A 12,543-nucleotide genomic window follows, 5' to 3' on the forward strand; every position below is an offset into this window, starting at 1 on the left:
CAAGCCTTCCTTGTTTCCTGACTGCTGCTCATGAGCCGGGACCTCTGGCCGTCTGACAGCCGGCTGTCTGGTCATGTCAAAGTACAGGCTTCTGTGTGAAGACTGTGATTTACTAACTCATGCTCAGAACGATGTTACTACTGTTCATGAGTCAGAACATAGTGATTAGCCTCTGTGCTGTGGACGTCACTGGGGCACTGCAGCATTCACTGTTATGACGGCATGGAGGCAGTCAATGTGAGGCATTGTGGATGTCACCTTTGGGTAGTATGGATATCCCTGAGGTCACTGTGGGGCAGTATGGTTGTTAGTGTGGAGATGTCACTTTCGGGAACTGTCGCTGTTATTACCGCACTGTGGATGTCACTGTCATGACTATGTAATTTCTGATACAGTCGGTCTCTGATTGCGGGGCTATGGCAGTGTACTCGCACCATCATATGCCCCGTGGTCAGACACAAACTGACCATAATAAATTGCAGCTGGGACATGGACCGTGTTTCCTGGGCTAATTATGGTCATGAGCCCTTAGATACAGAAGCTGTTCAGATAGTACCACACATGATAGGCTAGCAGGCAGTAGCAAAAAATATAGGATTAGTCCTCATGCATATGGCCATATCAGTTTTGCGGCTTGCAAATCACAGACCTGCACCATCTGTGTGCTTTCAACATCTATGTCTTTTCCACAAGAACATGTCCTATTTAGGACATCAAAAAGCCGACCACAAACTCACTGACGTCAACGATGGTATCCTTATTTTACAGATCTGCGATTTGCAGATACGGTCATGTTCATGAGGCCTTAGGTACACAGCTCAGCAGGCAGCATCATACAGTACATGAAAATCTTTGATACAGGAATAGAAAACTAACAACTGACAGATACAGAGGCACCGGGAGCAATATGGACATGATAGATGCACTGCACACCAGACAGTATTGTACAAGATGGGATTAGATACACAGCTCAGCAGGCAGTATCACACACAGGCTATGTATCGGGCTCTGCAGACTGTGCTGTACATGACACAATAAGTTACAGATGTGCTTTGACGTGCTTGCTGTTTACTACACTCTGGAGATGGTGAGGGAAGCGCCTGTGGAGACACTTTCATATATTTAAATACTAAAGGCATGGCTTCTGTACTTACAAATAACAGAGATAAGAATCCTTCTATTAAGCTCTGTGCACATTGTGCGTGTGTGTCGTATAAGCTAGAAAAAGTTCCCAGCATATACTTTACATTAAAGGGGTTGTCCGGGATCGGAAAAATATGGCTGCTTTCTTCCAAAAACAGCACCACATGTGTCCACAGGTTGTATAGTATTGTAGCTCAGCCCCTTTCACATCAATGGAGCTGAGAAGGAATACCAGACACACCATGAACAGATGGGGTGCCATTTCTGGAAGAAAACAGCCATGTTTTTCTAATCCTGGACAACCCCTGCTAGATCTACTAGAACTATGCTAAAAGCAGTGCAAAACACTTCTTATACACCTAAGATGCAGCCTAACCATTGTGGTAAGGAAATGGGCAAGGGACAAAATCAGAAAACCTGGAGGCAGAGCCTCCACACAAGAACCTACTATTGTGGATGTATTTGCGGCCATAAAACAAGGCAATAAGGCCCACCCTGACTTGGCATATAGGTAGGATTACAGAGAATGTGTCCATTAACAGGCTCGATCTTCAAAAGGTGCGAGTGACATTAAACCCCCATTACAAAAATTACACTGTTAGCAAAGGCAGATAATCTGGAAAACGGGCTCTGGCGTAATAATGTATTTTTGGTGGAAATGCCTGAACAAATTGAAGGGTTGAATCCCGACTCATCTTTTTGAGAACCGTTTGCTACAAACAGTTGCTGTAGAGGGGGCACCCAATGTCCTTCCCTGTGTGGGGCTACTGGGCAGACCACCTCGCTCAACGTAGGCAAAAAAGTGTTGTATTATAAAAGGACCAAATATTTTGGTGAAAGCTCGTCAAAAATGTTTACCTGGTACCTGGTTTTCTGAAGTATTTGGTGAAAGTTCACAAAAAGAGGGCCCTATTCTTGAACATAAAGAAACAATTGCATCAGCTACAAATTCAGTATTCTATGGTGGAACCGGCCAAGCTGTAACTTGAACTGGGAACAACCACCTTTTTGGATTCGCTGGAAGATGTTTTAAGACGGCTGGATACCTATGAGGCACTGATTTGCCAAGAGGAAATTTGTTAAAGCGGTGCTATGCACTATAAGTAGTGATGCTGTGGTTATGTTTGATGGTGAATTATATGAGGAGGGAACTTGTATTCAGTTAAAGTGCTCAACTCCGTATGTCATAATATTCTGTGAGACATATTACTAGGATTACTGGAATTTTATTATACTATGTTGTTGTGGCTGGGAACGCTTGTTTTTCTTAGGCTACTTTCACACTTGCGGCAGTGTGATCCGGCGGGCAGTTCCGTCGTCGGAACTGGCCGCCGGATCCGCCGATCTGCTGCTGCCTGAAAGCATTTGTGAGACGGATCCGGATGCGGATCCGTCTCACAAATGCATTGCAAGGACGGATCCGTCTCTCCGCTTCTCATGCGGACCGACGGATCCGTCTTGTACATTTTTCGCATTTTTACCGATATGCGCATGCCGGAACGACGGCTCCGGCATTCCGGTATTCTGAATGCCGGATCCGGGGCTAATACATTCCTATGGGAAAAAATGCCGGATCCGGCGTTCAGGCATGTCTTCAGTTTTTTTCGCCGGAGAAAAAACCGTAGCATGCTACGGTTTTCTCTTTTGCCTGATCAGTCAAAACGACTGAACTGAAGACATCCTGATGCAAACTGAACGGATTACTCTCCATTCAGAATGCATGGGGATATGCCTGATCAGTTCTTTTCCGGTATAGAGCCCCTGTGACGGAACTCTATGCCGGAAAAGAAAAACGCTAGTGTGAAAGTACCCTTACAGGGAACCATGGATTCCTGTTTCATTTATGGAACTGACCTCAGTACTTCTAGCATTGCATATAATATGCCATTGGTTTTCAGTTACTGTATGTTTGGAATTATATTTCTCCCATAATATTCAACTATCAATTTTTGGTGTTAAAATGGCGCAAAACCCTGGTTTTGGGATGTTTGTAGTCACAACTGGCATTTTTATGGCACCCTCGCCATAGGCCCCAGCACATTCATCAGTTTTACATCAGCAACCGGCATAAGTAATGACTGAAATCTACGCTGGCTACAAGCTGGAGTAGATTTCAGGCTGGAGCACAGACTGGTGGAGAAGACATCATTTATGAGGAGTCCCGCACCTCTTCATAAATTACATACCTCCACTGGCAGCGCATTGGGCCCATTAAGACCAGCTCTGTTATTGCCTCATCTCTCTTTCGAGGGAAGAATATATAGATGTATGTTTTGGTATAGTTTGTTGGGAAGGGGGTGGGTTAACCTTGTGCAGTCACTATGTATTATGGAATAGTGGTGTATAGCTATGTAATATATATTTCATATACACTGAGTGATATCCAATGGTAATGCTTTCAGTATGGCAGATATTAGAAGACTGCTGTCCTTGAATGTCAGGGTGGGGGGATGTAAACCCACACTAAAAAGGTTTGCCATATTTGGGTTTGTTAAACAGCAGCCTTCTATTATAGGTCTACAAGAGATCCATAAGACATCTGACACATTGCAATGGTTACAGACAAGATTAATGAGCTATCCATAAATATATAACATTTCAGTATATTAAACCTTTGTGTGCATTGTAAGCCATTATCCATGGAATGTATGATTATTGGGATCTATATCTCCACCATATGCTATGTTGTCTTGACTCTAGCATTAGAATTTGTGGCTAATTTGTGGCTAGTATTGACCTGGTGCTCAGTAATAACACTATGCTACCCTATGTCACAGGTGGAAATCCTATCCTAAATCTGTATCAGAAAATTCATGTTTGTCACCCAATTGGGTGACAATTGAGGTCCTTAGAAGTATTTGAGATGATTGCCTAATCCTTTCTGGTTGAAACCGCTAGATAAAACTGATATTCCTAACCAAGTGAAGGAATTATTTTGTTTCAGTGTAGGCTCCACTACTCCAGGTATTATATCGGACTGTATGCAAGCCTTGAGGGTGTGTAGATTAGGGATATCAGCTTTGTTAAGGCTTATAGCAAATAATTCTTTTTAACACTTAACTCCATTCTCCATCCCCCAGCGCCCCCACCCTCTCCTCTCAGCTGAGGACTTTGACACATACTTTAAACAAAAGATCAACATTAGAGAAAGCTTTAGTGCACAGTCTCCAAAGACCCTTTACACAACTGTTCAGTTCTCTTCTCCCAAAACCTGCTTCTCCACCATTACAGAAGAAAAACTCTCCACTTTACTCTTCAGATCACATCTTACCACCTGTGCACTTAACCCAATCCCATCCCACCTCATCCCTAACCTCACCACAGTGTTTATCCCAGCCCTAACTTATCTCTTCAACCTATCACTAACCTCTGGTGTGTTCCCCTCTTGTTTTAAACGTGCTACCATTACACCCACCCTCAAAAAGCCTTCACTTGGCCCATCTTCTTTGTCCAGTTATTGCCCCATATCACTTCTTCCATATGCCTCAAAGCTACTTGAGCAACATGTCCATTCTAAACTGTCCTCTCACCTCTCCTCCTGCTCCCTCTTTGACCGCCTACAATCTGGCTTCCGACCCCACCACTCAACCGAGACTGCCCTTACCAAAGTCACCAATGACCTACTAACAGCCAAAACCAAAAAACATTACTCTGTCCTCCTTCTCCTTGACCGGTCCTCTGCCTTTGACACGGTCGACCACTTCCTTCTGTTACAAACTCATCTCTTTGCATCACTGACCTGGCCCTCTCCTGGATCACATCATACCTCACAGACCATACATTTAGCCTCTCCCACTCACACCACCTCCTCGTCTCATTCCCTCTCTGTTGGTGTCCCGCAAAGCTCTGTCCTAGGACCCCTGCTCTTTATCTACACCCTCGGCCTGGGACAGCTCATAGAGTCCCAAGGCTTTCAGTATCACTTATGCTGACGGCACAAACCTACCTCTCTGGTCCAGACATCACCTCCTTACTATACATAAGCCCACAATGCCCATCTTCCATATCCGCCTTCTCCTCTCACCTTCTAAAACTTAACATGGATAAAACAGAATTCATCATTTTTCTCCCCATCTTGCTCAACCCCCCCAAAAGACCAATCACAATCATGGCTTCACACTCTCCCTGGTCAACCAAGTCCGCTGCTTTGGAGTGACCTTGGATTCTGCCCTCTCCTTCCGACCACATATCCAAGCCCTTTCCACCACCTGCCGCCTCCAACTCAAAAACATCTCCAGCATCTGCGCTTTCCTCAACTTTGAGACGGCGAAAATGCTTGTAGATGCCCTCTTCATCTCCCGCCTAGACTATTGCAACATTCTCCTCTGCGGCCTTCCATCTAGCACTCTCACAATCCTGCAATCTATCCTCAACTCTGCTGCCCGACCAATCCACCTCTCATCCTGTTACTCCTCTGCCAATCCCTTCACTGGCTCCCCATTGCCCAGAAAATTCAGTTCAAAATACTAACAAATACTTATAAAGCCGTCCACAACCTGTCCTCTCCCTACATCTGAGCTACTTTCCCGATACATCCCCACACGTAATACCCAATCCTCACAATCTCCTTCTCTCCTATCACCTCTTCCCACAAATCGCCTCCAAGATTTCTCCCGTGCATCCCCCACACTCTGGAACTCGCTGCCCCAACTGATATCAGACTCTCACCTACAGTGGAATCCTTCAAAAGAAACCTGAAAACCCACCTCTTCAGACAAGCCTACAACCAGTGACCCTTCTGCCTCTATACTGCCATGACCAGCTTCACCCTCACCTACTGTGTCTTTCTCCCATACCACGTAGATTGTAAGCCCTTACGGGCAGGGTCCTCTCTCCTTCTGTACCAGTTTGTAACTCTTCTTGTTCATGCTTAGTGCACTTGTCTGTATTATGTATGTATACCCAATTTCATATGTACAGCCCTATGGAATGGATGGTGCTTTAATAATAAATAATAACAATTGGCGGAAGAGGTTAAAATCCATTTGACAACTATTAAGGGGGCGCATGTGACTTCCTCCACTGCCACTACTTTCAAAACCTGGAAGAAACAAAAAGGCAATTCATACACTGCTGAGCAAGCAGATAATAAAAATGTGTTCTTGAGGCAGCAAGAGGACAGGACACTTGTTGCTGACTATTGCTAGGGCACAGCAGGGATATAGTTTTGTTCACCAGATCAGAGGGAATGATGGGCAGGTGCACCCTGACATTTTGCAGATTCTCTCTCTTTTATTCTGACTTATATAAAACTAAAGTGACATTTGAGCATAGTGAGTTGCAATCCTATTTTGCCACTTGTGAATCTTCCTGTCATCTGAGAGGAGAGTTCAGCTTGAGTCTCCTATTACGTTGCAGGTACCCCAGCAAGTGGTTAGTAAGATGTCAAAAGAAAAAACTCCAGGCCTTGATGGTCTACCAGAGGAGCTGTATAAATTGCCAGGGGATGATCATCTTCCTACATTGTTGGGTGTTTATACTGGTGCATATCCTAGAGGACACATATCTACATATTTCTATGAAACTACTGTTGCAGTGTTTCTAAAGACAGGGAAAGATTTAGATTTTCTTTCACTTTTGCAGGCAGATCTGTCTCCTTACGACAGATGTAAAGACTTAAGCTAACATATTTAGTACAGATTTGCAGGGGTTACCTCTGTAGTACACCCTGATCAATCAGGCTTTATACCGACAAAATCATCTCCTGGCATCTCAATTAACCTTCAAAGGGTCCCAGGTGGATCACTCAACAAGGCTGTCTTATCGTTCGCTGCTGCCAAATAATTTGATAGTGTTGAGTGGTGTTACCTGCGGCCTGCCCTGGAGAAATTGGGTTTGGTTCAACTTTCATTAAATGAATAGAACTTCTGTATGTAGCCCCAAAGGCCAGAGTAGGTGCAAATAATGCAATGCCTCATGTCTTTTCTTTGGGGTGAGAAACTAGTCATCATGCCCCCTCTCACCATGGCTGTTTGCAGTGGCAATTGAACCGCTGGCGGGAAAATCTAAGAGTTCCACCTGATCTAGTGGGCTTTAGCTATGGAACAATGGAGAATTGCAGATTGCAGATCATCTTGTGCTTATTGTAGGTAATCTGAAAACATCACTTTATAATGTTATGGTCATTATAAACAGTTTTAATGTTACATACAGTGTGTGTAGAACTACTGCGTCAACCAACCAGTTTGATTTTGGGCTAATCCTAAAAGGTGTTATCCTGGCAGTTCCCTTGTATACACCATTTAACCCCTATATAGGGATCTGGACTTCAATGCAGGGGAGCCACCAGGCCACTACTTCCTGGACTGGTCCCAGTGTGGTTGACTGCTGACCAACAGAAGCCAGGCACAGATGCAAAACCCAGAGATCAGGCAAAACAAAGGCAAAAAGGAGATCAGCCACAAGTCAGGTCAGACAGCAGTGGGTCAGAATCTGGGAATCAGGCAGAAGTATATACATGTGTATTATATATAGCAGATTCCAATTTAATCTGTTTAATTGTGCAAATGGTACAGTATTTTGGGGGATTTAATTTGGAAAAAGGTACACTTCATTAAACTGGAGAAACTAATAGGATAGGGGAGGGACAGCAATACCGAATCAATGGGTCTATTTTCTGGCCTCACAACTACAACATATGCAGGGATGGGAATTGGATCAGTGCTACAATATCTTTTAAATAGGCAAAGGATCTTAAGCTCCTTAGAAGCTCATAGATTGTAATAAATGTACCCTAGTATGCCTACTCGGGTGCATATTCACAAGATCTGGTGGAAGGCCAGGGAGATGTAAGAGATCACTGGTGCATTTCTTTGGGAATGATATAGTTTAGAAGGATCTGAATAGTGGGATCAAATAGTGATAAAGTATGTATACTAACTTCATAATAATGAAGTGCTTAATTCCCTTCAACAACTCCAGGCTGAGCTCTGCCTACAGCATATACAATAGTTTGTTTTAATCAACATCTACAACTCAGACATGATGTGCAATGCCGGGATCATATGACTATGTACAGTAAAGAGGTGCATACTATTCAATCCTCTGCATATAGTAGCTTGTTCCTCTGTTACATTTAACTCCTCATTACAGAAGTGCTTAAAGGGAACCTGTCACCTGGATTTTGGGTATAGAGCTGAGGACATGGGCTGCTAGATGGCCGCTAGCACATCCGCAATACCCAGTCCCCATAGCTCTGTGTGCTTTTATTGTGTAAAAAAAACCGATTTGATACATATGCAAATTACCCTGAGAGCTTGAAAATATGACTCCTCTCTGGTCACACAAGTAAGATGTGACTCTTATGTTAATTTGCATAAAAGGTGGGAAGTACAAAAATGCATATGAAAATAAAAGTGTAATTTATATGTTTAGGGTAACACAATGAACATTTAGAAACGCTCAGTGAGGGTAGCATAGTAGAGGTGACAGGTTCCCTTTAAGGGTTCCAATGCAGGGATACTGTTATATTTACACGTCACTTTTCTTTATGCGTGGCACAATGTAGACCACAATTATTTCTTCCAACCTATAGGACACCTAAATGTAAAACTAAGAAAGTAGACAAACTACCAAGTTTAATGCAGTGTAGCACACACTCAATCACCCAAAAAACTAAACACACATGAACAATAAATTAATATATCTTTATTACAAATCCATTTATTAAAATATATAAGCAGCAATGTTAGAGATTAGGGCTGCAACGATTAATCGATGTAATCGATTATATTCGATAACTGGATTCGTTGTCGACGAATCCAGTTATCGAATAATCGCCGATTCGTTGCTATGCGGGCGGGCGGTCGGTCGCTGCATCTTTATTTTACCTTTTTACAATGACGCTCCTGTAACAGCCAGGCAGAGCGGACGGCGGCGTAACGTCACTCACTCACGTGACACGCCTGCTCCGCCTCCTTCATTCATGAAGTGGGCGGAGCAGGTGCGTCACGTGAGTGAGTGACGTTACGCCGCCGTCCGCTCTGCCTGGCTGTTACAGGAGCGTCATTGTAAAAAGGTAAAATAAAGATGCAGTGATTAGTCCGACTTATAAGCATCGGGGCCGGGGCCGGGGCTGTTATGGGGAGGGGGGAGGATCTGTCTATGGCACTGCTATGGGGAGGGGGGTCTGTGTATAGCACTGCTATGGGGAGGGGGGAGGATCTGTCTATGGCACTGCTATGGGGAGGGGGGTCTGTGTATAGCACTGCTATGGGGAGGAGGGGGGGGGGGTCTGTGTATGGCACTGCTATGGGAAGGGGGATCTGTGCACTGTTATGAGGAAAGGGATCTGTGCACTGTTATGCCCATAACAGTGCACGTATCCCCCTCTCCATAACAGCGCCACCCACAGATCCCCCTCTCCATAACTGTGCCGCCCACAGATCCCCCTCTCCATAACTGCGCCGCCCACAGATCCCTCTCCATATGCGCCCACAGATCCCCCTCTCCATAACTGCTGCCGCCCACAGATCCCCCTCTCCATAACTGCGCCGCCCACAGATCCCCCTCTCCATAACTGCGCCGTCCACAGATCCCCCTCTCCATAACTGCGCCGTCCACAGATCCCCCTCTCCATAACTGCGCCGTCCACAGATCCCCCTCTCCATAACTGCGCCGTCCACAGATCCCCCTCTCCATAACTGCGCCGTCCACAGATCCCCCATAACTGCGCCGTCCACAGATCCCCCATAACTGCGCCGTCCACAGATCCCCCATAATAGTGTCGTCCACAGATCCCCCATAATAGTGTCGTCCACAGATCCCCCATAATAGTGTCGTCCACAGATCCCCCATAATAGTGTCGTCCACAGATCCCCCATAATAGTGTCGTCCACAGATCCCCCATAATAGTGTCGTCCACAGATCCCCCATAATAGTGTCGTCCACAGATCCCCCATAATAGTGTCGTCCACAGATCCCCCATAATAGTGTCGTCCACAGATCCCCCATAATAGTGTCGTCCACAGATCCCCCATAATAGTGTCGTCCACAGATCCCCCATAATAGTGTCGTCCACAGATCCCCCATAATAGTGTCGTCCACAGATCCCCCATAATAGTGTCGTCCACAGATCCCCCATAATAGTGTCGTCCACAATTTGTTTTAATATGGCCTTTGAACATAATTTTTCAAGTAAGATCATATAAACCTCTCTGTTTTGTAATTTTGTCGTTTTTCCCAATTAATCGTAGAAATTAATCGGCAACTAATCGATTATTCAAATAATCGTTAGCTGCAGCCCTATTAGAGATACTGATCCACAGAGGTGCGTCTCCAAAACACTCCCAGTCCCCAAAAAATGACATAACCAAGAGACCGTAGGCAATGGTAAATCTTGATATCAATTTACATATTACACAATAATGTGTACAGTAATATGTAAATTGATAAAGATTTTTACCATTGCCTACGGTCTCTTGGTTATGTCATTTTTTTTGAGACTGGTAGTATATTGGAGACTCACCTCTGTGGATCAGTATCTCTAACATTGCTGCTTATATATTTCAATAAATGGATTTGTAATAATAAAGATATATTAATTTATTATTCATGCGTTTAGTTTTTTTTTTTGGCGATTGCTAACGCTAAATGTCCAGCTGAGGAGACAGACTTAAAAGAGGTTTTCCGAAATTTTAAATACCGATAACCCATCCTCTGGATAGGTCATCATTATGTGATTGCGGAGGTCAGACACTCTGGACCACGCCAATCAGATGTTTGATAAGGCAGAGGTGCTCGCAGTAGACCCTAGGCCAGTGATGGTGAACCTTTTACAGACCGAGTGCCAAAAGTGTAACCCTAAATCCCACAACTTTATCGCAAAGTGCCAACGCGGCAATGTAACCTGAATACTACAGCCCAATACAGTATATCTTCCATGTACTTTATCATTTAGCTATAATAGCCTGCCTGCATTCAGTGCGCTGCCTATGCCGTTCATAGTGTGCCCTGCGCTGATGAATGGCATATTGGTACACTATAGACTTTTTCCAGGGTGCGGGTGCCCACAGAGAGGGCTCTGAGTGCCACCTCTGGCACCAGTGCCATAGGTTCGCCACCACTGCCCTAGGCATTCTCACATTTTTCCCTAAGTCATTGACAACACGTTCATCGGTCACTGGCCTAGGCCCAGCTCAGCCACATAAAAATAAATAGGGCTGGGCTGAGATACTAAGCACGGCCACTATACATGTATGCCGCTCTGTTAAGCTGTGAGAAGGCCACTGGGACTCACAGGAGCACTGGCACCTTCGCAAATAGATGATTAGTGGGCGTCACGGGGTTCGGGCACCCACCAATCACATACTGATGACCTAGGTTTTTAAAAACTTGATTCGGCAACTTTGCCGAAGTTAGCCAAGAAATACAATTTGTTCCAAAATAATTTGTCACAAATCACTATAAATCAGGTATGCCCAGGCCACTCTGCCTTAGGGTACAGCTACATGAAGCAACCATGCTGCAGGTGGAGTGCGGCCATGCTGCGGTGAGGAACCGTGTGGCCAATTAGCCCGCAGCTGCCTTTTATTTAATAATGAAGATCGCACTGTATAGTCTTTCTTCAGGGGCTGTTGGTATGAGGTTTGATTGGTTTCCATCTTATTGGTATTGAATTACACATCTTAGTTTACCGTTCTTGTAGGAATAAGTAAATGTAGGAATAAATGTAGGAATAAATGATAAAATAATAAAAATTCGGATTAGTTGTGAATCGAAGTTTTGCTAAACTTAGTACTAAATTCTGCTTTGAATGCTTCTCTCAACACTAGTCATCAGTATTAAAATCTCAGAAAACCCTTTTAACATGCTATAGTCAGAGGTACAGTATTTTATCTTTTGGAAGCAGTATATGCAGTGAAAATGCAGAGGAGTCCACTGGTGTGGCTTTTGGGATATGTGGGGGATATACAGACAGATAGTATGACATAGCAGACTGAAGTGCTCTACAAGTCATTGCTAAGCACTGGCTTTAACCTGCCCCACTGGGATTTAAAGAACTGATTAGTATGGATAACATTTTTGCATTTGTGTATTTGAAAAGGGGTACTTTAGATACGTTCGGAAAACAATGGAACCCCTGATTAGATAAGTCGGGCTTGCAAACCGGCAGGCCTTTCATCTGTATGCTTGGGAATCACACACTGTACATTAGTAACGCGTCTCAGTCCACTCCAAGTACAACCCCTAATATACAGATCATCATCAATGATGCCACCTACACGGGCTAGGTCCTGTAGATGCATGAGAGGCATATTGTGCATGCACCACAGGATCACATTATATTCCGCTTAAGGAACTTTAGTGACGTCACTAGGATTCTCCTGCGCACTGATATTTCTGCATCGTGCATGTTCTGCTTTTGATTAAAGGGCTTCTGTCACCCCACTAAAGTGATTT

The 12,543-nt window shown here is 44.4% G+C and overlaps 1 protein-coding gene across 2 annotated transcripts in view; it reads right to left on the reverse strand.

The window, feature by feature from the left end:
* The window catches only part of LCORL (ligand dependent nuclear receptor corepressor like), a 103,993-nt gene that overhangs the window by 7,217 nt on the left and 84,233 nt on the right, over window positions 1–12,543 (reverse strand). The window lies entirely within an intron of this gene.

This window comes from Bufo gargarizans, chromosome 1 (assembly GCF_014858855.1).
Source record: "Bufo gargarizans isolate SCDJY-AF-19 chromosome 1, ASM1485885v1, whole genome shotgun sequence".
Lineage (NCBI taxonomy): Eukaryota > Metazoa > Chordata > Amphibia > Anura > Bufonidae > Bufo > Bufo gargarizans.